Source organism: Marmota flaviventris, chromosome 6 (genome assembly GCF_047511675.1).
Source record: "Marmota flaviventris isolate mMarFla1 chromosome 6, mMarFla1.hap1, whole genome shotgun sequence".
Classification (NCBI taxonomy): domain Eukaryota; kingdom Metazoa; phylum Chordata; class Mammalia; order Rodentia; family Sciuridae; genus Marmota; species Marmota flaviventris.
This window is the reverse complement of record NC_092503.1, coordinates 11,790,142-11,816,444: the sequence shown is the minus strand read 5'-3', so window position 1 is coordinate 11,816,444 and position 26,303 is coordinate 11,790,142. Positions and strand designations below refer to the sequence as shown.

Genomic DNA, 26,303 nt, shown 5'->3' with positions numbered 1-26,303 from the left:
TGGTTTAATGTCGGGGCAGTTTTCATCATCTTCTAGAGGGGATGAGCCATTGGGGAGAAGGCAGTGGGGGAGGGGCTGTGGGAACTCATTGCTCCACCCACTTTCCACCTGGCAGCACTATAGTTATGATCTCTGTGGTTGGGGCAAGATAGTGCTGTTTAATTTTTATCTGATAGTTTCAGTTGAAGTTGGGGAAGTAGTATTCTTATGTATCAGATGTCACATCCGGATTCTGGACTCTTAGAGTCAAAGGAGTATTGGAAAATTGGGGATCTAGTCCTGGCCCTGGCGAATGCTTAGACTGTTGCCACACCTGAGTCTCTTTCTCATACACAGGTGGCTTTAATATTTATCTTAAAAACATGAGAAGAAAAAGGGACCCTTGTTCTGTAGCAGTCCTGGCACATGCTCTGTAAATGCTGTCAGTCGCATCACCTAGGATGAGACCTGCCAAGGTGTGAATGTAGCTAGTGTGAGCATCAGCAGGATGTAGGGACATTCCCCACAGCAGCCTGAAGTCATCCTAGGGTTTTCTAAGTGCTAAGTACTTGGTGAGAATCCTTGGGCCTTGATTCCTTCAGCACACAGGTCTGTATCCATGCCTCTCAAGCATGGCAGCAGAGGCACTTAATTCTATTCAAATAGCAAAAACACATATCCCAGTCTGAGGTTCTCAAAAAACAAAAGAAGCCAGTGCCCATTCTATAGTGGTATGAATGGTAACAGACAACAGCTTCAACATCAGCATAACAGGCACAAATGATTATAGTCTTTAATGACCCGTATTTGGCTTCGGCAGGATAGCATTTTAGCATCCAGTAATTATTAGGTGCCTCTGTATGACACTCTCCTGGTGTTCTAGTTGGCAAGAGATTGAATGAGACATTAGCTCCATATTCATAAAACTTAGAGTCTCGTGGAGGGGATAAATTATAAAACAAAAACTAAAAATGAAGTAGAAAATGTCAGAGCATAAGATTTTTTTAGCCACTTTTCCCAGTTTTCAAATGAAAACAAAATGCACAAGTACAGATTTTCAGATTTTCTACATTATTATTTGATATAATGGAGAAAAAGGAAGTGTCAAAACTATAAAGAATGAGCTCACATTGGTATCAACTTGGCCTCAGGCTTTGTTTATTTATTTGTTCACCCAGCAAATGAGTGGTCAGTGTTGCTGGATGCTTGAGAAATTTGGAGATCTTGCCCTCATTCGCCCTCTGAGTTTGGTGGTGACAGGACAGGAGGCATGGCAACTGGGTTTGCACAGGGAGCTGCCTGCGGCGGAGAGGGATCCTTGAGGAAGGTTAGTCTGTGACTTCTGAAGACCCTAGGGTGGACTTCATAGGAAGCTGGCTGTGAGGGTTGTGGACACAAGCCAAGAAAACTAAATGGACCTCTTTAGGAGGGTGAATCTTTCTCATGTCTTTGAGTCATGATTTTGTCTGGTCAAAAAACATGGGCAATTTTATAGTTTTGAGAAAGGGAATGAGGGAAATATAACATGATAGTGGGGTTTTAAATTTTTTGATAACTTTTTAAATTAGGCTTGGAAAGATTAAAGGCAAGTACCCTATTAAAGTATCAGGATTAAGCTTTTCTAGAAAGACAGACAAAACATTTTCAAGCCACACTGTTTATTAACCCTAGACATGAAAGATTTATAAGAGGCAAAAAAAAAGAAAATTTGATAGTGTTTCACATAACTGAATCCCAGAAAATCTTGGCTCTTCTTCTAAAAATCTTGAAATAAACTGTTTTCTGGAACATTAATTGGAAGACAGCTTGCTATCACCAAATTGTTAGTCTGCAGTAGAAACTCAAAACTGCTAACAGATGCACCCTACAGATTTTTAAAACATGGAATCATTTTAGCCAGCTGCCAACCCATTGATCTATATAACTTTTAAAAATATGAAATATAGGGGCTGGGGTTGTAGTTCAAGGGTAGAGCACTCACCTAGCATGTGTGAGGCCTGGGTTCGATCCTCAGCACCACACAAAGATAAATAAGTAAATGTATTATGTCCATCTGCAACTAAAATTTTTTTAAATATGAAATATACATATAAGTGTACATAACTGTTTAACTGACAGAAGTGTTTCTCTTTGTGCTATATATCATAAACATCTGATTTCCAAATAGAGACTTGCCTTGAGTAGACCTAGTAGTTTCTCCAAAAACAATGTAGATTAAATTCAGTTTTTTAAAAGTAGAGTTTAGGTGCCAGTCCCGACTCATTTAATTCCATAACCTTGGATAGGTCTCTTAGCTTGCCTAAGGATTTTCCACACTCCTTTAAAACCATATTTTTTCGAGGGTGTGCATTTGACATTCCTACAACATGCATAATCCATGATGTTAGAATATATTTAGGAAAAACTTTTCCCAAGTATTCAGTTTCATCAATGAAATGAAATTCACTAAGGCATCTAGGCTCAGGTCCACTTTATACCCATATATATATTAACCATAATTGTTCCCATGAGGAGTCGAACAGAGTCAGTAGTAAACAGAACGTGTTTGGGGTTCCAGTCCACATCGGCCAGTCTACTCAAAAGCCACAACTCTTTAGGGTTTTGTTTAAAATGGGAGCATGAGGGAGTAGGCATCACAGGCTTGGTAGTCTGGGGAGGTGGCGAGATGGAGACCAAGTTTATGCAGGCTTGCCCACAACTCCTCCACAATCCACCCTGCTAGATGCCTCTTTAAAAAACAAGCAAGTAGGGGCTGGGGATATAGCTAAGTTGGTAGAGTGTTTGCATCTCATGCACAAGGACCTGGGTTCAAGGCCAGCACCACCTTTAAAAATAAATAAATAAATAAGCAAGTGGCTAGGTGCAGTGGTGCATGCCTATAATCTCAGGTGCTGGAGAGGTTGAGACAGGAGGATCGTGAGTTCAAAGCCAGCCTCAGCAAAAACAAGACAACTCAGTGAGACCCTGTCTCTAAAATAAAATACAAAATAAGGCTAGGGATGTGGCTCAGTGGTCGAATGCCCCTGAGTTCATCTCCAGAACCAAAAAAAGAAGCAAGTATCTCTCACCCATTTTTTTTTAATTGGATTTTTAAAAAAAAAAAAAAAATGTATGTTTTTAGTTGTCAATGAATGTTTATTTTATTTATTTATATGCAGTGCTGAGAATCGAACCCAGTGCCTCACACATGTTATGCAGGTGCTCTAGCACGGAGCCACAACCCCAGCCCCTCTCTCACCCATTTTTATAATAAAATTCCAATCATGGCATTTCCATTTTGCAAACCTTTGTTTGCAATTTTTGTTTTGCAATCTTTATAATTTTTTAGAAACTTTGGCTAAATTTTGTAAGAATCTTATTTATTCCACTGCGTAGATAAAATTGGGTCTCAGGTTGTATATATTCTGTTTCTATTATTATGATCCTATTTTCTAAAATACACAAAACATGCATAGTGTTGAAAATTGTGTAAGATAGAGGTAAGTATGGATTAAATAACTTATAATCCTAAATCTGGACCTTTTTTTTTTTTTTCCCTCTTTATTTCTAAAAATATAGAAATCTCTTTGCCATATAGAGAAAAACCATGCAGGTAGAAAACTGTAAGAGTCCCAGACAGGTTAGGTTACCTGAAGACCTGTGCACCATGGAGCTGCGTCCGTGCCGCAGTTTTGCCCCTTGCTCAGCCTATTGGCTCTGGCCACAGATTCTTTCTCTTCAAGTCTCCGCAAAAGTTAGGTAATGATGCGTCTGTGCAGGGCGCTGGCTGCAGTTCATCCACGCAGGGCAGAGAGTGGAGTAAAGGGGTGGCCGTGAGTCCTACTGGGCCTGACCACTTGGGCCTGCAGGACTGCCTTACTGTGACATTTTGTGAAAGATATTCCAAAAGGTTTAGAGATGAATTTGACAGTTTCAACAAAGGGAAGCAGACATGAGAGGGAGGATAAACTCCACAGGATAACCCTGCTGGGTGCAAGTCACATGGCATGTGGTGCCGAGGAACAGATCAAGGCCTTGGGACCAATTCTGAAAAGACCCAGCAGAAGACGACTCTTAATTCAAGACGAGTGTAGAAGAGCTGTACAAAACTGTGGAAGGTGAACTGGAAGGCTAACAGTGGGCTGGAATGTGGCTCATGTAAAAAGGGGACTTTTTAGTATTGCTCAGAGCCAGAGAAGCACAGCGGGAAAAGCAGCAAGCGGCCAAGGCCTGATGTTAATAGATGTGGGAGCCGAGCTTTACGACCAAGGGGGTCAGAGCCTAGGAGAGGTGCAGAGATGCCCAGAGGTCCTAGTTACACTGTTGCTGCTCGGGCTAGAGAAGCAGCCCTGGGAACTTGGGTTTCCAGATTGGCCCACAGCATGCTGCAGACAGGCATGTGGTGAGCAGGGTGGGATTCTGATGCTTTGAAAATATTTTGACCTTTCAAGCAAAGAAAAAAGTAGTTTCCTAGAAGTGCAGGCCAGTGAACTTGTTGCTCCCAGCATGATGCCGAGAGGATTTAGTTAAAAAAACTTGTCACTGTTAAGAACAGGTTGTTTGCCCTGGGGTCACTAAGGACAATTCCTGCCAGAAAAATAACCAGCTTTGAAAGAAGGTTATTTCATTGCGGATGAGAAAGATGTTGCAGATGCTAATGGTTCAGTAAGGAGGCGAGACAGTCGCTCAGTTTCTTTGCAACAAGGAGGGAGGAGCTGGTCTGCATGGCAGTGCAGCGTGGCTGGGCTTGCTCCACTGGGCTAATGGCTTAGTGTGAGCCCCAGGGAGGAGGGCCGCCAGCCGGGTGCAGGCTCCTGATCTCAGATGCAGCCAGGGGGAGCCGGCCTACCCTATTTCTTTTCCAGCAGTGATGTCTGGGAAGCCCAAATCCCTGCCCTTTCATGTCACAAAGCATAAGTCCAGTCCCTTGGTTGTATTTCACTTATTTTTAAGCCACTGGCCTTACAACCCCTCAAATGCCCCCAGCCATTGCCTGAGAGTTGTGGGGCAGAGGTCAGAAGCCAGGGCTTGGGTCAGAGGAGGGAAGACAAGCCCAGTGGATGAAGATGGGTCCAGAGACAACAGGAAGGAAGCGAGGGAGGCCGGGGACCGCCCAGAACACAGGGCGAGGAGCCTGTTCCCCTGGGAGACAGAGCGTTTCAGGTGTCGTGGTTCATGAGGGTTCCCTCCATCCTCCATGAGCCCTTGCAGATGGTCACAGGCTTGTTTAAAGGGGCTGAAAAGGTACGTCAGACATGCCTTCTTCAACTTGTTTATTACTGATTTAAATGAGGAAATGGATGTCAGACATGTTAATTAAACCCAGGAGTGACATGAAGGTGGGAGAGAACTAAAATGTTGGACAAGTTCTGTGTCTGGGTCCAGAAAGCTCACCTGTTCAGGTGTGGGGAGGAGGCAGCGGCTTGTCAGTTGGGACAGACCATTCTCAGTGCTCAAGAATACGGTCCAGGGCTGGGGACGTGGCTCAAGCAGTTAGCACGCTTGTCTGGTATGCGTGGGGCTTGGGTTCGATCCTCAGCACCACATACAAACAAAGATGTTGTGTCCGCCGAAAACTAAAAATAAATATTAAAAAAAAAAAATAAAGAATACGGTCCAAGCCAAGATGGTTGACAGGCCATGACAAAGTGATTCTGTCTCACACCGATCAGACCACAGCTATGGTTTTTAAATCTGTTCCATACATTGAAGAACAAATTTTGAGTTTGTTGAAGGAGAATGACCTAGATATTTTGGCACCACGTATATCAAATGAGGATTGGTGTGGGGGGGAGATTTGAGGGGTTGTAAGGCCAGTGGCTTAAAATAAGTAAATTACAGTGGAGGGATTGGACTTATCCTTTGTGACCTGGAAGGGCAGAGATTTGGGCTTCTCAGACATCACTGTTGGAAAAAAATAATGAGGCCTTGAGGGATCGGTCCTGCCACTAGAGAGGAACAGGGACAAAGGCCATTTGGGGAAAGAGACAACTCAGGGATCCCAGAGATGTTGGTCTATAATGAGAGATGTTGGCATGTAAGCCCATCTGGACCTGAGATAATGTGGTTCCAGATCTGTCTTTTTACCTCTTTGTAGTTGTTATTACCCAAAACATCACATGCAAATTCAGAATCATTGGTAGACAAGTTTGTGATATTTAAATTGTGTCCTCCTTGTTAGGGATGTGGTTCAAAACTGAAATTTGGGGGTTATCTTGTATGATATGGGCATCAGTTTCAACCTGGTTCATTCCGTGACCTCAGTAGAGAAACTTGATTGAAACGAGAGGCCAAGGAAGAGCAGTCAGTACAGTGAGGCTGAGAGGCCTCGTTTTCTTATCATCTCCACTTCTAGGTAGAGACGGCAGAGCACTCTTAGAATAGATTAAAGTGTGCTGTGGGTTTTTTTATATTCATACTTTGAATTTTTTTTCTTTTTTTTTTTTCAGGTGGGCAGGTTAATAAAATACACATTTTAATGTAAATTAAAATTTCAAGAATTTGCATATTATAAATGTGCAGCATCTTAGCTGATAAAAAGATGATCCTGGCTCAGGCAGTGCTGCTGTGTCCACAAACTAAGATCAGATATTCATGGGAACTTGGTTTCCAGCATCCCATTCTAGGCACCCTTACTCTCCTGGGAAGATGTTAGTGGGTTGACGTGCACAATTTCCTCGTGTCCGCAAATGGGGATGCTGTTAAGGCGGGGGAATTCTTTTTCCAGGTCTTAGGTTTATCATTTTTGTTTGTTTGTTTTTGAGACAAGGTCTCACTAAGTTGCTCAGGGCCTCACTTAGTTACTGAGACTGGCCTCAAACTTGGGATCCTCCTGCCTCAGCTTCCTGAGTCACTGGGATTACAGGTGTGCACCCCCCAGCTGAAAATCAGCTCTTAAATGACAGGTGCCTTCCCTGTTGCTTGGGATACCATTTTACCAGCCACAGTAGCTTGGCTTAGTAGTTTGTTTTCTCTTCCAAATGGCTCCTGGGAAGCTCTGTGGGGACTGTCATTGTCTACACCTCCCTCCTCCCTCTGCCTGTCCTCTCTGTTTCCTCTCCACCTTCCCTGTCCCCTCTTAGAGAAAACCTTTGAGGGCACCTGGTCCAAACAGAGCCCGTCTTTCCCTCTCCCTGTCGTTCCACTCAGGTTTTCCTTGGAGCTGCTGTCCTGCCAGATGGGACACTCACAGTCACTACCTGATGGGGGACTGGAGAGAACTTGCAAAGGGTGCAGTTTCATAATCAGGGGTCAGTAGTAAAAGAACCCATCTTCGGTTCTGGAGGGGCATTTTGCTGTGGAGTGAACACACCAATTCAGGGTTCGTGTCACCGAGGTGCCCACCTCTGCCCCCCGAGTAGGGGGAGAGAGAAAACAGCACACACAGCAAATTTTAAGCCTCAGGTAGGCAATAGATGATTTTTGGTATATCCCACATATCACGTGGGATGTATTTATAAATTATTATTATTATTGCCTAATTTGGCAACCCTACCCTTTAGTTTCCTGATGCATATTGATTGGCTCTCTGTTAGAAGGTTTCTCAAAAGAAAACTAATGTCATTCTTGCCCCTAGTATGCAGAACCAGGCTTCATTCAGGACTTTGTTGGAATAGAACTCAAATTACGAAAGATGTTCATGTGCCTCATCCCCTCAGTCTTCTGCTTTCTCTACCCAGGAAACCATACTGACTATAAATGAAGATGACTGCTGAAAGGGTAACCTTGAGCCATTCCTGCTTTGTCATTTAAAACAAAGTATTTGCAGATGTGGACTTTAGGACTGTAACCAGACTTAACAGATGACTTGTACACATCTCAGCTGATGGACCTTGTTTCCTTGCAGATTCACAGTGAGGTTCAAAATGGGTGGCTTAGAGTTTAGAAGTAGAAATGAGGGTTGTGGATTTATATTTTTTCTTTCTGCAAGAGAAAAAAATACTTTGGACCCAAAGAGGACCTTCCTAAAGAGAGAGAGTTGGCTTAGTAAAGGCCATCCCACCTATTAAGAAAACAACCCAGGATGTGGATTTTTTTACAGCACAGTTTTTACAAGTAACAAAATGGAGTCAAAGTTAACTGCACTGACTGGGCCATTTGGCCATGAGGGTATAATGAAAAGCTGCTTCAGAGTACAAGGGCCACATAAATGGGAAATGGATATATTATTTCATAGCTGATATTCGCTACCAAGCTTTTAGTTGTTTCTTACCTATAAAAATTGGTTATGCAGTTAAAATACCATAAGCAATAAAGGCCTGAGACACAGTTGGAATAAACCAAAAATAAAGCTCGGTGCGGTGGCGCACACCTATCCAGCAACTTGGGAGGAGGCTGAGGCAGAAGGATAGCAAATTCAAAGACAGCCTCAGCAACTCAGCAAGGCCCTAAGCAACTTAGTGAGATCTGTCTCAGAAAATGAAAAGGACTGGGGATGTGGCTCAGTGCGTAATCACCCCGGGTTCAATCCCTGCCCACTGCCCATCCCCCACCAAAAAAAAAAAAGATATCCCATAATATCCACTGAGATATTTTTAAATTATTGCATTGAAATATAATTGAGGATTTGATATATTTTTTTTAAATCTTAATATACTGTCACAGATGAATTGTATCTTGATTTTCATTTTTTTCTTAAAACATAAATGAATAGGCATAATATTTTTTGAGTCTTTTAATTCTACTTAAGCCCTATTGTCAGCACTTTTGAGACCGCTGAAGAATGGTTATGCATATGTTAAGTAAACTACAAATAAGATAATGGCAGATGAATGCCCATCTTCTAGTCTCTGGGAACTCCTACTAGTTTTATTTTATTACTGCTCTTCCCTGTCATTATTCTAAGCACCAGCCCCTCATTGCCCTGTGGGGTGTCTGTGTAAGTCCATCTACTATGCAGTCTTTGGACACCTTCTCCAAAGTGACGCCATTAGGCATCCTGGGAAATGTTCCAAAGAGTGAGCCCAGAAAGGGGGGGAAATCTGGCTCATCACAATTCCAGTGAGGAAGAGTGCCAGAGTTTTGACAAAACTTTTTGGCAGTGAGGCACATTCAAAATGATTTCTTGCACGAGCTTCCCTGGCAGCTCTAACCCAACAGTGGGTCATGATGCAAAAGAGCCCTTTGTTGGGCTGGGTTCTTCCTACACTCAACCTGCAGTTAGAAGACCAAAACCCCTGTAGCCACTCTTGAGACGCAGCCCCTTGTTGCGGGGTAAACAAGTCTGTTGAAACATCACAGGGGAGAGAAGAGACCTAGGAACAGACATTGGCTTCACCTGCTATGAGCAGGAGGCGCTGAAGGAGACTCTGCAGGTTAATGGGGCTGCTGGAGAAGGGCTAAGGTGAGCGTCCACTGGCAGTTTGGCACCTGGCCCAGATGCTGCCTTCCCTCCTCCCTGCAGGTCTAGATTTACAATCAGACCTCATTCCCTCGCCCAGGACTGGTTAAGGCTCACCATGTTCGTGCTGCAGTTTAAGGGCAGGGATAAATAGCTAAGGGTCTGAAGAGCCAGAAATATTTCCTTTAAGAGTGCCAGAGAGGACACAGGAGCTTCGGATGTGTTCCAGGGCAGGTGGTTGGAAAAGTAAGTAGCAGTTTCTTTTGAAGACCAAAAAGAATCGAATTGCAGACTTTTGTAAATTGGCTTGGTCTCAAAAGGGACATAGTCTTGTGTAAAACTTTCTTACAAACAGTTTGCATTTACGGCTGAATTCAAGTTGTCCTGGGACCTGTTGGAATTTTGTTTTCTTCTTTCTCCTGTCTCCCAGCCAAGAGACCAAAGCCAGGAGAACTTAGGCCTGTTCCGCCCTGCCACGTGGCACTCCATTTGTGGGTGGCCCCAGGTCAAGGCCCTCCTTCCCTGGAGCCACAAGGATCCCTGGGCCTTACCTATTTATTTATCAATTAGATACAGATGATAATGTACTTAACGCCTAGAGACTTTTGTGGCCTGCTTGCCAGTAAGTATGTGATTGGCAGAAGGGAGGGACAGACTGAGAAAAAGATTTAGAGCTGATTTGTGTCCTGAAATTTTTACACCCAGGTCTGACTAGAAAACCTCATTTCATCCTGAATCGCTATTTACCAAGTGGACTGGGCTCTCCTGCTATACACATTGTCATTTCAGGGAGGGATTCGTTCCCAGGGAAACAGTTCAGCTTCCCAAAAGGTGCTGCTTGATGCCAGGGAGGACTGGCTACAAAAAGGTAGCAGGAATTTTGATGGATATCAGATTTATTTAATATTTAATTTTAATTTAATATTCCGTGGGTTCAAGGAAGCAGATTCTGTGGGATTTGGTTTGAACAGATTCAGTGATAGTGTTTAGAATCATCCTAGTTGTGATGCTTTGGTTCATAGGGCTTAGAATAAAATGAGTTGGTATCTATTAGGTCAGTGGCTTTTAAAGTCTGTATTTTAGAGGCTGTGGAGGAGGAGAGATGGGGTCCCCCAGAGTCCCTGACAAGCCTGGCTTCTTCGCAGGCTGCTTGGCACTCATGTCTTACACACCAGATCTCACAGCTTAGAAAGTAGGAAACTCACCGCAGACCCATGCTTGGGAACCGTGGCATGCCTGGCTCTGACGTTTGGTTTCAGCTCTTCCAAGTCAATTCATAGTGGATAATAAGATGTGATTTCACTGAGGCACAAATGTGAGTGGCCTTGACTGCGGGCTGGTGGGTGGCAGTGTGTCACCCAGCTGGGTGAGTCAGCCCTGTTGAGCACCGTCAGCCACACATCCACGCAGCCTCTTTCACTGTGATTGTACACTATGGTGGGATTTGTCATTTAAGATTTGCTAATATCTGAGATGTAAAGGACATTTGCCTTTCTCAAATGTGTTAGGTCTTCTGAAAAAGGTATAGGACTCTGGACAGCTCAATGGAATGTAGATGCTTATACCCAGGGGAATTGTTAGGTGTGGTCTGGAAGCTTCCATGCCACATCACCTCCTGAACATGTGAGGAAATTGTATTGAGCAGAGATGCAGCATGCATCAGCTCTCAAACACTACAAAGGAAGAGAGATTTCTTACCCCAAATCTTGGCCAAGGCCTCTAAGGAATATGGTTATGGAAAGCCACCCATTTTTTTTTTTTTTACATCATGTTTTGTTCTATTCTGTGCTTTTGGATATGCCTGAGACAAATGTTCCCAAGACGGTGCTGTGTTTGTAGAAAAAGAAGTTCTATTAATGGTTCATTAATTTGGATCATATTTGGAGTTCTCTTTGAACTTGTTAAAATAAGACTTTGTGCCTTCCTGAAATCTGTCCTTCTGCTAAAAAGAAAAAAAGCCAGGTATTGTGATGTGTGCTTATAATACCAGCAACTCGGGAGGCTGAGGCAGGGACATGGTGAGTTTGAGGCCAGTCTGGGCAGCTGACATCATATTTACTACAGGTTAAATCCCACACTCTAGGACTGCTAGGGATGTTCCTGGTGGTGGTAGCCTTAGGGCAGGCCTTGCTAGGAAGGAGTGACCCTCATTGCTGTACTTGTGCCCTGCCTTGCACCCGCTTAATGGATGTGTGGAGCCTGGTTTCTGTCATTGTCACTAGAGCATGGAAAGCAAATGCACAAAGCTCAGATGAGCAATGGAGTCAGGCCCTGGGGGCATTTACTGGCCAGCCACTCCAAACACACATGGCAACTTGTCTTTTTTTTTTTTTTTAATTTCCCTACTTCCCTGTAGTTTTTTTTTTTTTTTAAGTTGTCCTTGGGCCTTTATTTTATTTATTTATACATGGTGCTCAGAATCAAACCCAGTGCCTCACACGTACTAGGCAAGCGCTCCACCACTGAGTGACAACCCCAGCCATCCAGTCACCTCCCTCTTTTAAATACTTATTCTGGACAAGAAGAGACTGCAGAGTAAGCCTCAGCGGGAGGCAGAGCTGGCCCTGTGAGGGCGTCCAGGCATGCCCACCAACCTGGATCCTGAGGGACCCCTCCGGGCTGCCTGTCTCTCCACTGGCCGTGCAGACTTGTGGGTGCTGTTCCTATCGTAGTATACCAAGAGCCACCGCTCCTGGCTGCCTGTCCCTGGGCTGGCTCTCAAGGGCTCCAGGTGCTGTTCCTGTGTCGCTATTCCACGGGTTACCTTTCCCTTGGGCTGCGTTTTCTGGCATCCAGTGAAAGTGTGTCACTTGTCATTTCTTTGACTCTGTCAATTCTCTGCCATTAATGCAGTTTGCAAATTGGTTTCTGTAGCTATTAAAAAAAAAAATAGCATCTGCTCAAACGGGCGGCGTGTGGTCTCTCCAGCTCAGCTGTGAAGACAGCTGAGGGAAAACCAGATTGAGTTTGCGCTCAGCAAACTGGATACAAGGAAAATAAAAAAAAAAAAATTTTAAATGGATGATTGTTCACTTTTAAAAAGGTTTCTTTACCTCAGGAAAAAAAGATTAATAGGATTTCTTTAAACATCAACTCTTTTCAGTACACTAAAAATAAAATTTAATGTCTTGAGTTTCTAGAGCATTCTTTGTGCAAACAGGTGGCATGTCTATAGGAAAAATTCTAAGTCTCTTAAAGTTAACTTTAAAAGTTATTAAAAATTTTTATCCAGTGGGTTCAATTCTACAAAAAAATTGATAGTTGTCACTGTGACTTGGAGGTAGGGAAGAGTACATCTTGGTAAGTGATGGTTTAAACGTGACAAACTTTAAAATGAGGGTACTACAGCATGTGACCCACATGCATCAATCTGTTCTTGAAGACCCAAAGTCCAGTTTTTAACCCTTAAGCTAGAAGGAGAGCCGTCTAAGCTCTCAGTGAAAATTCTTTATGCTCAGCATGGGCCCTGGCCTGGAGGCCTGCAGGCAGGGGAAGTGACTCCCCAGTGTTTGGAGTGCATGTGCTGGGGCTGTTTTACACCTGTGGTCTCAGGTGATTCACTGGTGGACTGGCCTTCCATGACAGCAGTTTAGTCTTATTTCACTTTTATCCACCCCATCCATTATGCCTCCTTGAGCATCCATTATTCCCCCTGCCTGGGAGTCAGGCTCTTACCAAAATGAGTTCGGACACAGGTCTTGCTCTCAGCTTGCGTCTCATTCCATCCTGTGGACTTGGCGGTCTATTGTAAGGTTGCAGAACAGTGCCTGGGTAACCTGTCCTTTCTGTGTTATGACTTCTGCCCTCTCTCCCATCCTCCACCCACAGGGTGTCAGAGTATAGAATTGCCAGCTCATATATAGCCCGAGCACAGCACAGGTTGTGGCACTTCTGGGCCCTGGTTTTCTGGGAGTGGTTAGTAGAAACTCTGTTCTTTTTTTGTTTGTTTGTTTGTTTGTTTTGTACCTCAGCAAAGGCATGAGCATTGGCTTTTTTTTTTTTTTTTTAAACCCAGGCTTACTGATTCCTGGTTGCTTGTGGTGATTCCCTCCTCTGTAGTAGAAGTGGTCCAGAGAGAGAGGGAAAGGACTGGGTTGGGACTGGGAACAGGGTGGAAAATGGAAGTACTGTGGCTGCTGCTGACATGAGCAGAGGTGACTGGCTGTGCCCTCAGGGTAGAGAAGAAAGGGAAGCGTGTCCCATGCAGGGGGATGCAAGGCCTTGTTCCTTCTGTCCGTGGGTGTCTAAGAACATGGCCGGCTGAAGGACGAGTGGCCCCTCTTCCTCCTCCATGAGGGGCTTCCCACAGAGCCTCTCAGTCCCCACGGTCAGCCCTGGGGCCAGGTGTTTGTCTCCCTCTCACACTTGAGTGACCAAGGAACCCGGGTGCTTACAACCATCCTGCCACCTGCCTCCCTCAAGCCAGCTCACGGCATGGGACCCCACCACCTCTGGAAACAGCTGGGTCCATTATGGTCCCAAAGTCTACCTTATACTCTGATCATTTGTGCCAAGTGGTCTAATTTTTCAGGATGTACCGTTTGTGATTTTTTAATTGAATGAATAAGGGACATTGTTGGACCAAGAATAAGAGCATCATGTTTTCTTCACAGACTCATCTCTGCGTGTATTGGGCAGGGTGGGGCGGAGAGCGTGGAACCTCGAGCCCCAGTTTTCTGATGTTTTAAATGGAAGTTTTATGCCTTGCAACTCCTAAGGCCTGTTTTAGTGCTGATGTGATCTATCTTTCTGTTATGGTGGAATTAAGTAACTTTTTTATGGACTCTCATGGATCATAGGCACAGTGCACATGTGGACATGAGGCAGGAAACGTGACCTTGGTGAAATAGAGGAGCCCTGTGTGTCCCCATCATAGGAGTAACGTCTCCTACTAGGCAATGATTGCCTGATTTATTTTAGTTATTCTTACGCTTGGCACTTGGAAAGACACGCCTTCATATTGTTCTATTGTAATGGGACATGGCTCCACACATTTGAAGTAGGTTTTTAACTACAGAACAATAAAACATTTAGCAAATTATGTCAGAACGTGTCTGCACACTCTTCTACTGCAGCTCTGTGCCAACCATCCAGCTCCCATATGGGCTGACCAAACGGATCAGCTGGATGAGGCAGATTGGGGTCTGGCATCCATGAGTAACTCTGGCACTTTCCCTTCCACATGGCAGGACAGGCTGGCTGAGGCTTGGGTCTCGACGGCTTTTGGAAAGGTGCAGAACATTCCAAATGTCTATGATATTGCTCTATCGCCTTTTTGTCTAGCCCACTGGATATTGATCCAATATGATCACTGCTGGAACAGATCATCCCCACTGTGGATTTTCCGTCCCCCTGGCTTCTTAATCACAAGCCTTTGTCTTTTGTGGAGAAGGAAGGAAGAGGAGGACATGAAATTTCCAGTGGACAGCTTTGCTGGTTACTGGCAGCACTGATAAGAATTTTCTGGGTGGGGCTGGGGATGTGGCTCAAGCAGTAGCGCGCTCGCCTGGCATGCGTGTGGCCCGGGTTCAATCCTCAGCACCACATACAAACAAAGATGTTGTGTCCGCCGAAAACTAAAAAATAAATGTTTAAAAAAAAAGAATTTTCCGGGTGAAGGCATGGGTGTGCAGGAGACTCATTCCAAGGGGCTAGAGGCTCTCTGCAGACTCTCTCCCATTTTGTTCTCCCTGCCTTCTTTTTTATCAATTATAATTTAGAAATGACTCCTAGATTATATACAACTTCTGGCCTGCTAATAGGTCAGTTGGAAATCAGTTAAGGATGGAAAAATGTAACCACACCACAGGATCTTTTCCATAGTACAAAAGTCAACTGCATTTCTGTTTCTTCATGCATTGGGTCCCCAGAGATTGTGTCCTTCAAAAGGCACTCTCTCTGCCTGGTCCTTTCTCCAGCCTTGCTCTGTGACCTGAGTCACTGACCTGGGGACCTAGTCACTGTTCCTGCAGCAGGTTGTGTGTGCTAAGAGAGGCTGTCGCGGATGTGAAGCCGCGGGCCACTCTGCAGCCCTGGTCACTCACTGCCCGGCCTTCATCGTGGGCCAGAGAGTGGGATGGCCACTCCCCTGTCTGGATACTCGGGGATCTGAGGGGAGCAGCCTTTGAGAGGAAATGCATGTAATTTGGGAGTCAGGCACATTTAGTTTGAAATCTAGGCCCTGCTACTTCCTCGGTGTCTAATCTTGGCCTTGTTATTTGACCGCCGTGAATTTCAGTTTTCTTGTTTGCAATGTAGGATTGATGAATAGATCTATTTGCAGGGCAGCTTAGACTAAGTGAGAGATGTTACCTGGAACCAGTAGACTCCTGGGCATTTGCGTCCGTGTAAGGAATACCTTTGTTTCCATGGGTCTCAGTTGTGTCTGGTTTACACAAGTGTAACTAATTGAGCATTTCCAAATGCAGGAAAGCTGCAGAGTATAATCATCTCATCGTGAGCTGCAGAAAACTGCTTCTAATTCATTTTTTCTTTTTTTTTTTTTTTCCTTTTGGTATCGGGGATTGAACCCAGGGACACTTTACCACTGAGGTACATCCCCAGCTCTTTTAATTTTTTATTTTGACACAGAGTCTCACTAAGTGGCTTAGGGCCTGACTAAATTGCCGAGGCTGGCCTTGAACTTACAATCCTCCTCCCTCCGCTTCCTGAGTTGCTGAGGTTACTGGCGTAAGCCACCACACTCAGCTCAGGTTTGTATAAAAGTCATCTTGTTCTTTGCACCATGTTCCCAATAAAAAGTAGGAACTTTTTTGGGGCCCCCTTTTTAATTTACAGTATTATGGAGGGGTCATGATGTACACTGGTAACTGCTAGTGAGAGTGACCCCTGACTGAGGGAGAAGGGAGAATGGATTTCTTTACAAAAACTCCAGCTACTTAAGGAGTTTCGAAGAAGCCACCTGTCACATCCCAGCAGCTGTGGCTGTCCTTAGCAGCTGGATCTCCTTTTATGTCCCAAGGCATTAAATGCAGTAACTTGTGTTGGCTTTGATGTCTTTTAGGTGGAAGCTCTGAACCAGGTATAAAAGCTTCTGCGCAGTGGTACAGCATACAAACAGTGCCCTCCAGGGGAGAAGCAGGCAATTAAAACCAATATGGCTTCAGCCCTGGCGCTCCATATATATATATATCTCATGTCTCCCCGCCCAGAAAACCATGATCGTGAAAACACTTGCCAGGATGCCATAATACATTTTACATACTGTTTGTGTAAGTTCATTTGTCAAGACAGAAATATTTATTTCTCTTCCCTGCCAACAGAGAGACAAGCACAGATTTAGTCCGTGTTAGTATTGTGTGCATTTACAGGTCTTTCTTCCTTGTCCCCACCCCATAATTTGAGTGAATTTGTGTCTTTTTTTCTTCTGTTCCCCTGTGGTCTCTGTGCCTTTACCACAAAAATGCTGATCTATTGTGGACAATAACCCTACCCTGCTACAGCCTCAAATCTTATTCAGATCGAAGAAGGTGGCTCTGGAACTTGAGTCTTGCAGCCATTGAGAGTGAAATGACTGAGCTTTTGAGTAGAATTTTAAGTCACCTTTTTAAAAATCAACTTTTTAAAAGTCCTAATTTATGTTCAAAAGATAAACATACTAGCAAAGCACTTCGAATAATCCAGAGTAATAGATGACATCTCAGCACCAGTTTTGTTTTGTGTGGCTCATTCACACATTTCACAAAGTTTTGTTTCCCCTATGTCAAAACCATGGGAGAAAGGTGAAAAAAATCGTGCATGTCATTATTCTTGCCAATCATTCAAGCCATTGTTCTTGTCATACATGACAGAGTGCCTTAAAATATATAATATGATATGATATAATATATAAGTATGATATGATATAATGAAACATACTATCACCTAAATAAGTCCTCTAAGTTTTACCAACTGCAAAGGCATAAAGATCAAATCAAAATGGTGCAACAATCTTTCAGTTACAGGAGCTTATCATTTTGTTACGAACAAGAACTATCTACCCAAAATTTCCAAATATTTAACCTAATTTCTACTTGTACCTTTGACAGCTGTGAAAAACACATGATTTTTAATTGACTTCAGATGTTAATAAGGATTTTGAGACTTCTCTGGAAGTTCAGGCACCCAAATGTAGGTTTTTGTTGAAGTCTGACCATGGCCTCGGGCTGACACAGTGGGACTTGATTGTGCTTTGCCAAGAGCTGTGAAGGCAGGAGTGCATGAGTTCAGTAAAAGTTAGCGTTAGATGGCCTTCTTTTTAGACATTATCTGCTGAAGTTTTTTCAGTCTATATGTGCAGAACCCAAGGCCCAGCAAGGTCAGGTGCCTGCACTAGTTGTGGGTAGAATCACGTCTGGAGCTGGGTAGCTGACTTCCAGGAATGGCTTCCTCCTGAACCATTTCAGCCTGGGGGAGAAATGGACACTGCATAAGCTGGTTCTTCCTGCTCTACTGGAAGAAGAGATGGCATTTTAGAGCAGAGAAATTCATCAAACATTGAAACATTTGCTGTTGTATTGACACCATCTCTTCTTTAGGAATTATCTTGGAAAAAGCTAGGAAAAGTTATTCCATTAACCAGTGATGACCAGTTATTGTTCCTTTTGTCAACAGGCAAGATGATGAATGAAGTCCTGGCAGCTTCCTGTGTCCCAGGCCTTGTAGAAATAAATGAGACAGACGAGCTTCAAAGTTCTAATGTGCATCACATCGGATCTTGTTTAAGGAAGCGTTAAAAGGAACCCACCGTTACCTATTGAGAAGGCTCTGTGCTCTCAGGCATTGTTTCTGATTGAATCCAGAGGTTGCAAGCATGCCTCCCTGTATTACCTGTTGGAGCAGGTTTAATTTTATAAATTTTAAACACAAACTCTATGAGTTTCTAGTTCATAATTGTTCTTTTTGAGGATCCACTCAGATGAACAGTATCGCATCTGTAAGAGATACACACTTCCACAAGCCCAGAATTGATTGGGAGATCAGTGGCAACAAACTCCATCTGTAGCATCCAGTACCAGTGACGGAGGAGACAGAGCTGGAGGAAACCTATCGCGGGGAAAGTCATTGTGTTGGAACTACAGATGACTGGAACCATAGCTGTAGTACACTGAGGCTCTTTTCTTGAACACCATATGTGCACACTGTGTAGTTCTTGACCAGTGGCTTTAATCCATTATTATTGGTTATCTCTTTGGACATTCAAACATTGAAAGTTTTGAGCTTTCATTTAAAAAAAAAAAAAAAATTTATGCAGGTTTGAGAAAATCCAGGGTTCCATATTGTCTTCCAAGTATTTCCCTCCAGCCTTCCTGTCCTGTTAGGAACAGCAGGTACCCAGGTGGTAGAAAAGCAGCCTTATGGGAGAGAAAGGCAATGGGGGTGAGCAGGCATACTACATTGTACCTTAAACATACTTTATAAGTACATCGCTCCTTAGCTTCTCATTCAGGCAGACATTGCAAACATCTGCTACAAGTATCCAGAACGGATCTGTGTTTTTGGAACTCATCAGTGTTCACAATACCTGCAGGGGAAAGAATTGCAAAAATATGAGCACCCTTTACACCTAAAAGAATATTTTTTTATCATTCTTTTATTTGTTTTGGCTCTGTCAAAAATTAAAGTGCTTGGAATGCTGTAGTCTGTGGTCTCTTGAAGTTTAGTCAATGAGAACCTAACACCTTCACAGAATGCTGTCACTTTGGACATTCATAATAAAAACTGAAACTAATTTTGGTCGTTAGTCATTTATTTTGCTTTATAGCTTAGTACATCTTTTGTGGTTCATCGTTGCCCAGGAGCCACGCACTCTGTGTTGCTGTACATACAGAGAGTAGAGAGACGCACCCAGTTCAGGTTCTCACCGCCTCCCTCGTTGAATCACAGACGTTTTCCAAATTTGAACAGCCACTGTTTTTGTTATTTCTTGAAAGACTAAGATATTTTTTAATGCCATAGTCTCTTTCAATATGCATTGGGCAATTTGGATTAAGGATAATTCCCGAAGATTACATCTAAGCTTTCTTGAATTTGGGCTTATATTTTCTATTAAATTGATATACTATATTTTAATTATAAAATATTTCTCCTGAATAATAAGTAGGAAACTGGAGATGGCCATGGGTAGCATGTAGCAATACAGGCTTTTCGGTAGCATCTGTCTTTGACCGTCTGCCCGGTGTGTTGGAGTGCTGTTTTATGTATTCTGTCACACTGCAGTAAGAAAGAAAACAAAGAAGTCTAGACAATGAGTCTTGTGTAGAAAACTTAGATCTTGCTTGTCACTTTTACTAAATTGGATATGGCAGTAAGAAAAGAACCCTTTCCTTCTCTTCTGTTGTAATTACACCTCACTTGGCAGGTATACCATCCCTGTAGCTCCCACCTCCCAGCCCCCCAACCCTCCCCAGAAGGGTCATGTGGATTTGGGATGCACCTGGGTATTCTGGCACATATATGAGCAAATGATGAAGTGACCTGGGGACTTCTTTTCTTTTTGAGATGGGGTCTCGCCGTGTTGCCCAGGCTGGCTTCAAATTCCTGGGCATGAGCAATGCTCCTGTTGGCTGCCCAAGTAGCTGGGACTACAGGCAAGTGTCACCAAACTTGGCCCTAATTTTAGAAATCTTAAATTGGTGGTGGGGAGAGGGCATCCAGGTTCTTCTCCATGGATGAGATGGGAGAAGAAAGTAGAACAGCAGCTGTACCTAAAAATGGGCTCATTCTTTCAGAACTGAGTGCATGTGCAGTTGGTGCTTAGCTGGGGGTGTTTTTCTAATGGCCAGGTACACAGAGTGACCATCGGTTAGAAGGGTCATCTTTTAAAAACCCCAGGGCCCCATCACAGGGGCAGAGGTTGGTTCAGTCTGAGGTTGATTCCCTTGTAGAAGCTTCCTATGCCCTCCACATCCGGAGGGGCCTCTTTGTAATCTGCAGCCCTCACTCTGCCTGCCTGCAGTCCACTCTTTCTCGGGACTTCCAACATTGTGAGCTGGCTTTAAAAACAGTATTGGTGACTTTGACACACTGGAGCTCTTTGGTATTTACAGAGTTACAAAGACTCCTCCATGTGGTTCATTGGGTTCTGGAAGTGCTGGCCACTCACTTGAATTCCAGCGCAGTGATCTCACTGGAAGCAGATGGGTGGTCTTAAGCAATTTCTTTAGTGGTTGCTACATTCTTCTAGAAGGAAAAAGGAAAATCTTTTTCCAATGGACTCCCCAAAGGAATTGCTCATGGACGATTGCTTTCATCCAAAGTAATTTGTGTTTTAAGCAATTTAGAAATATAAGCAGTTAAGAAAGTAAAATTTTATGCTTTAAAAGAAAGCCTCTTTCCATTCATTATTTGAGATTTCCCCAAATCCTGTATTTCTGCATTTGTTTGATAAAATTGGGGAACCTTCCACACTATGGTGGTGGGATTGAATCTAGTCATTTATAGCTGGCTGTTCTCAAAGGACTACTTAGGATTACAAATAGAGACAGCCTGGCACAATGATTATTGTTTTAGATGTTTATTGTACCTTTTATTGTCTGTGAGAATGCCGTGTTTTTACCCCTCATTTCTTCTGAGGCACACATCTCCTTCAAAACATGTTTTAAAAAATATCACAGAAAAAGGCTCTACCCATGAGCTATAAGGAAATACAATGAAGTCCATTTTTATGAAGTCTTATAGCAGAAATAAATTATTTCCAATCCAGTAACAGTATACTAACATATCAAATGCCCATTACTATAGACAATTAAAAAAAAAAAAAAGATTGTGAACCAGAAAGAAATATATGCATTTTATTATCCAAACTTGATTTAAGTTATAGAGTATTGAGATTTTTTTTTCCTAAAAAGATGTCACTCATAAAATTAGATACAAATTTTAACGTCCGTGAAAGGATCTATGCCCTTAGAAATAAGCATGACTGTCACATGGCTGAGATGATCAGATTGTGCAGTTGGGGAAGAAACCCAAGTGCTCCTTTTGTCATTTTGCCCTATTGATCATGGGTAAGAAGAAGAATATTGAATAGAAGCAATTGCTGTTCAAAAGATTTTTTGAAAACTGTGAAGTCTGTGTGAACCAAATCTTGCATCATCATAAAGGAACCCTTGACAGACATTTATTAGTGTTTGCGCATTCCCACACACCATGTCAACAGGCAAAGAGCCACAGCAGTGGGCACGTCCTGCTCGGCTTTGTGTCCTCCTTGTCCTTTTTTTACTGACAGAAAAACAAAAACAGCTAATGAGGACAAGGTGGTAACTCTTGCCAGAAATGTGCAAGTTATCAAGAGCTGTATTTTGCCTGTGTGGATCGGAGCACACAACCATACTTCATGTAACTGGCGGCATAAGCAGAGTAACCAGAATTTTCTGAGGTCATTAAGAAGCAGAACTCCCAAGTGAGGCCTCGCTGGGAACTGCCAGAAGGGCACAGGGACCCAGAGGCCACCCCTGCATCTGCAGCAAGCATAGCCACCCTCCTACACCCACAACCAAACCCCAGGGTCTTCATGCTGAACCCAGTGCCCGAGCTTCACTCTTCAGTAGAAAATACCAATATTCCTTCATTCATTCAACACACAATTTATTTAGTGCTAAGTGCCCAATACTGTGCTTGAGATCAGAGATGGAGCTTGGACTGAAATTATGCCTTTGCACGTCATTAGGATACACATCTTAAAAAGTAATATCTGTGTGGGGGCTGGGGCTCTGGCTCAGTGGTAGAGCACTTGCCTACCATGTGTGAGGCCCTGGGTTTGATTCTCAGCACCGCATATAAATAAATAAAATAAAGCTCCATTGGCAACTAAAAAATATTTTTTAAAAAGGAATATCAGTGTGTTGCACTTTAAGCAGAAAATCAAATAATAAAACAAAAAGAGAGTCACAGAGCAGATGCCAATAAGTACTTTAAAAATTTGGTTTTCCTACATTGAACTTTCCACTATAGAAAAAAAGGAAAGCATTTCTTATAATTTATGATTTTGCTGTTTCCTTGTCAGCAGCATGTTTATTGTTTTATTTCACTTTGAAAATATTGAGATCATATTTACTTCAGTAGTGAACCATTTTTATTCAAATATTTCCAAGGACTTTCCTCCAGTTTCATTGGCCAAGCAACAAAGATCTCCCTAGCAAGATCCCACAAGTGTTTTCTCCATACAGGAGAGCCTAAACAGGACCCGTATTTCTGCACCCCTAAACTTTAGCCATGATACATTCACTATACCATCCATAGATGCTGCCATGGTCACTGGAAGTGACAGGTTTCAGCTATGAGCAGGTGGAGGAAAACCTCAAATACTCTCAAGCATAATGAATTTGACTTAACAACCTTTGGAAAATTATAATTGAAACTCAAGAAGCTGTCACTATGAAACCCCTTGCATGAATTCTGTTTCTTGAGAAATCTCTCCCATTTAAAAATAAGTTTAATGTAGAGTGGCATGGAACAGATAGGAAGTTATTCTTAGCTGACATTTTTTTTCTGAAGTGAATTTGATTGTCCTGAGGCCATCCTAACAGTACACAAGGAACAAGGTTGGTTTTCTCAGATCTCTCTCAAAATTAACAGTTGCATAGAAGGAAAATGGACCTGACTGAAGGTTTTTGATCTAGTGGCATCTTGCTTAGAAAGGTGTTTGTTAAATACAAAAGAGGAAAACAAAGCCAATACATAATCCGTGAATTGTGAATTCAATTCACCATTAGCTTGGTATGTTCTTCTGAGGCAAAAAGTCATGTCAGAATTTAAACTAATTGGAATAGAGACTTAGCAAAATCTAAGTTTGCTTTGGAAACTCACGTATTTCTATTCCAGTGGTGAACACTATGGACAATACATGTTACATAAAGCAAATTATTAACTCAAGTAAGTATAACCATAACCATCACCAAATCCCTTGCTTACTGCCCTTTCTTGGACTTTAGCCAAGATAAAAGCAGTGATGCTCCATTCAACTAAAATCCTGTTCTCGTTCCAATCAACCTTGGTATGTTTAACTGGACCATCAGATTCTTCAAACTGAGACTCTGCAAGAGAATACCATAAAACCTAGAAAACTAACAGAATATGGGATTAAGTTTTTCTAATGGATCTCCAGTGTTTAAGGAATTTGAATGCATTTTTTAATCAACATAAATGTTCTACTGGATATAATCTTGTGGGTCTTTGTTGTTGCAAAGACCATCAGGACCTGGTGGTGTTCTGAGCCTGGCCAGCCCTCTTAGAGCTCATCACGTTGGACTGGGGGTTGTAGGCACAGAACTTCTAACTTAAGTAGATTAATGTCTACTTAAGTCACTGTCCCCAAAAGCAAAGCAAAAAGGAAAACCCACTTAATAGGAGAGAAGTTCTTAATGAATTTTAGTTCATCTCCTAAATGCTGGGTCTCTAAAACTGGCCTCCCACTTGAATAACTAACTGGGCTTGCATCAAAGAATTTTCTTCTCTTAACAAATTTCTTCTATTACCCATAAAGAGAACAAAGGCTGCCCTTCGCTCAGCCTTTGATTTGCACCTTTCTTGTTGGTTGCTCTTGGTGCCCACTCGCCTTCCTTGGTGAATGCTCTCTGCTCAGGATGCTCACAGACATTTCATAAACGTGTCTGCACATTAGTCTCCTAAAAAACTTAAAAAAAAGAAAGAAAGAAATCCTAAGTCCCTTCCTCAAAGATTGTGCTTCCCTGGGTGCGCGCTGAGTGTTGGGAGTTCCAGAAGATCCGCAAAATGGATCCTAACGCAGGGACAAGTTTGGTAGCCCTGGACTAGAGGGAAGAAAGACTTGGCAGCTGAGGCCTGCATCCACCTCTTCCTCCTTGTTTGGTGTTTGATTTGGGGCAAGTGATTGAAGCACACCACGGCTTGGTTTCCTCCGCTCTATGATAAAGCTGATCATGCCAGCAGTTTTCTCACCTGTGTAATGAAAACATCGTTTTCATTCTGCTATGAGTGATGTAATTGATGGGTTTGGCATAGGGTGGGTGCTCAGGAAGTAATTTTTATTTATCCCTAAGGTAAAATGAAGACAGGGAAACAGCTGTAGCCTAAGTGAGGTCAGGTCAGTGAGAGCGAAAACAATCAGGGTGACACCATACTCATGTGGGGTACCCCCCACCCCACCCTGCACCCTGCCTGTCCAGTTCCTCTATTGTGAGCTTTGGAAAGAGCGATCAACTTCTACTCAAAGATAAGGCCTTTGTGTGCATCTGTTTTCCCAGGGTGGAGTGAACAGGATCTGCTCGGCAGATAAGTCTGGAGGGCATGGGGTGTGGCCTTGGCTTCCTGAGTTTGAAGGGCAAATTGCTGATCAACCTCACCATAGCCCACGAAGTCTCCAAGGACAGAAGAGGAAGTAAAGGGGCCAGTACAGTCTTGTCCTAGGCTCTTGGCACCTCAGGATCCAACACCTGACTATCTTTATCTAAAGAGACTCTCTTCTCCTCCTGTCTTTTTTTTTTTTTTTTTTTTTTTTTTTTTAAAAAAGATGTTCTCAGTCTGGCTTCAAACTCCTGGGCTCCCACGATCCTCCTTCCTCAGCCTCTTGAGTAGCTAGGGGTGCAGGCCCATGCCACCATCCCAGGCCCCACTATCTCCTTTCATTACCTGTTTTGCATTTGTCAATTTTGTTTTTAAGAAAATGAACCCCCCACACAATGCCTGTTGGGATGAATTTAATTCTTATTACACAGACTTGAGGACAGAGAATGCCTCACTCTGTCCCAGGAGGAGTACACCCCTCTGCAGTCTTGTGATGGATGAGAAGGGGGAGTTAGTGGCGTGCATGGCTCTGGCGTAGAGTGCCGAGCAGAAGGAGCGCACGCCACCCCGCCCTGTCCCCAGAGGTTTCCAGCTCTGAGCGCTCTGAACATAGGCGACATCCTTGGCAAGTTTACGTTTTAGTTTGAGAAGCAGCATGAGTTTTCATCTGATTTTCAAAGAGCTCAGGAACAGTCCAAGACCAAAGAACCACTTTTATTAATAAGGAATATGTTCAAATGAAACTGCAGAGTCCGAGCTCAGGTGGCCGCACTGCTTTCCAGGCTCTGTTTCCCACCCCACTGGGCGCCCAGGCATCCCGTGGCAGCGCTGTCCAAGCCCAGGTGCGCCAGGTGATCACAGCCCAGAGCCTCTGGGCCCAGGACACATCAGGTCTCCTGAAGGCACAGGAAGGAGGGAGAGCTGTCGCTGATGGAAATTCTCCAGATGTTGACCCCAACACTGCGGTCAGGCAGGCCCAGGGCACACAGGTGCAGAGAGGGAAAAGGAGTTAGAGGCCTAAAGACAACGAGAAGAGTTCAGCCCTCCTTTTCCTTTCTTTAATATCATTCAGCTTTCCTGAGCCAAACAGAGTTTGAGCAGGATGCAGGAATTTTACAACTGTGTCTGAGACTTAAACTCCGACATCAAGGGGACAGCCATGGGGCTGTGACACCACATTCACCTGCAGTGGTCAGCGCCCTGTGGGAGGGTTTCAGCAACCACTGGGAACCTGTGACTGGGGCTGGCAAGAGTCCCCACCCCATAGGAGTTCCCTACCTTCCTCCAAGTCTCAATTTCCCATCCATAAAATGGGGATAATGGTGTCTCTGTGGTGGGATTATTTTGAGGACAGAATGAGACTGTGATTTTAAGTAGATCTGGTGTCTAGCCCATTCCTTATGCTCATTATATCAAATATATTTTTCATTGTGAAATCGTGTTGTAACTTCCTTAATTATTAATTAGCAGCACATATGAAAGATTCGGGCCTGATCATTTGAGTTCAGAATCTGTGATGAAAGGTCTGGAATGATCGCCAGTTGCTTCCTTTCCCATTAGGCCCCCGCCACAGGACTGACTCAACCGTTAGCTTTCTTGGTTTGTTTTTGTTTTATTTTGCTTTTGTTTGCAGTGCTGGGGGTGGAACCCAGGACCTCGCATATGCTGGGCAAATGCTCTACCACTGAGCTCCGTTCCCAGCTCTGGCTTTGCTTCTTTAATTGTCCAAGTAAGAAAAGAATAC

At 43.4% G+C, this 26,303-nt stretch overlaps 1 protein-coding gene across 5 annotated transcripts in view; it reads left to right on the top strand.

Moving 5' to 3' along the window:
* The window catches only part of Scaf8 (SR-related CTD associated factor 8), a 189,958-nt gene that overhangs the window by 128,004 nt on the left and 35,651 nt on the right, over positions 1–26,303 (top strand). For 3 of the 5 annotated variants that reach the window (XR_011707690.1, XM_027939433.2, XM_071612885.1), the window contains one exon: positions 17,912–19,028. The exons of the other annotated variants lie outside the window; for them this stretch is intronic. The gene's annotated coding sequence lies outside the window, so the exon portion shown is untranslated. Of the gene's footprint in view, positions 1–17,911; positions 19,029–26,303 lie in introns of those variants that run through there. 5 annotated transcript variants of the gene reach the window in all.